Raw genomic sequence first — 1,564 nt, forward strand, 5'->3', positions numbered from 1 at the left:
GTCACAGGGCTTAAGCTAGACATCTTCTCCCAAACAGTGTGCAAAACACTTGCTTTTAGAAAATCAATTATTGACTTCAAATCTTGGTCTTTCTCCTGCTCTGATTCTATATATATATACCTGGTTCCATTTCACCATCATCAACTCCTTTAGTCACTTTGACTTCAGCTTGGTGGCACCTGGTTAGTTCAACCTCTCTTTTAATACTTACCGGAATTTGGCCTTTGTTGTTCCCAAATGTAATTTTATCAAAATTAATTACACATTTCCTTCGTAGTAAGTAGTCCAACCCTACTATGCATGGGTCTTCAATGTCAGCCAAGTATACTTTGTGTCTGTCCTTCATTCCTATGAGCTCAGTAGTTACCCACATTGGTCCCCACAACCTTGCATAATGTCCTGTAACACCACAAAGCTTCTGTATAGCTTCTGGTACGCCTTTGTGATCTAGCACCTTGATACTCGCAAGGGTTTGCTGAGATGCAGAATCTATGACAAAGTTGCACTTTTGGCCATCCAGCTTTCCTGTCACGTAGACATTATGTGTGCTTGCCATTTTACATCTAGCTGTTGGGATTTTCACAATGGGGGTTGGTGGGTGTCCCTCAGCACTAACCACTAAGCTGACTTTTTTTCAGTAGTATACTTCTTACACTGTCTCTTGATATGTCCTTGCTCTCCACAGTTCCAACAACCTTTCTGGGTAGCAGCCTTTCCTGCTGTGGCATCTTCCCTGTGTTGAAGTTACCGGCATTGAGCTCTCTTGTGTCCAGATTTGTTACAGTGCCAGCAAAGTCCCTCAAACCTCTCTGAAAGATGTCCTTTTCTGGCCTTGAACTATACCAACCTTGGTACCTCTGTGCTGGACTTAATGTAGGATTTGAATACAAGAGCTCTGGCCATTGCATCCTGCATAGTAGAGGGGTGTGAGTGCTTCACTTGTATCTTTAGTTGTGGACTGTCCAAGGCGTCTATTAACTGATCCCTCAGCAACATCGGGTGGCACAGTTGGGTAGGCCTTGTGTGCCATACTTTCCAAATCCTGTGCCAGCTCTTGCAGGCTCTCCCTTTTAGCATGGACTCTCGTCTTAAACCTAGCTCTGTAGACCTAGGACTGATTTTGAGTTCCATACCTGAGTTCTAGAGCAGCTACCAGTGCTCTATAGTTGTGTCTGTCATCTGCTAACAACTGTTCAAGTATTTCCTGTGGTTGTCCCTTCAGGCTCGTTGCCAGGTACACTGCTTTCTTCTCCTCATGTCCATCCATTCATTTCTGACAGTAGCTCAAATTGTACTCTATATTCTTCCCGTGGTGGCTTCCTTCACACTAGATTACCCCTATTGCTGACAGTCATGTCTGGAATGTGACTTCTGACAGGACTGAAGATGTCTGCATTAGGGTTTAGCTGTGGGGACTGGAAGGGGCTTCCCATTATCTGAGGCTGATTAGGTCTATGGCTAATATATCCTCCTTGTGTAAAAGACAGTAAATCATCCTTTATTGTATTTAATTCACTTTGAAATTTTCTAATCTTTTCCAGTTGTATGTGCTGGCTTTCTCTCA

Source organism: Limulus polyphemus, unplaced genomic scaffold, assembly GCF_000517525.1.
Source record: "Limulus polyphemus unplaced genomic scaffold, Limulus_polyphemus-2.1.2 Scaffold148, whole genome shotgun sequence".
Taxonomy (NCBI): domain Eukaryota; kingdom Metazoa; phylum Arthropoda; class Merostomata; order Xiphosura; family Limulidae; genus Limulus; species Limulus polyphemus.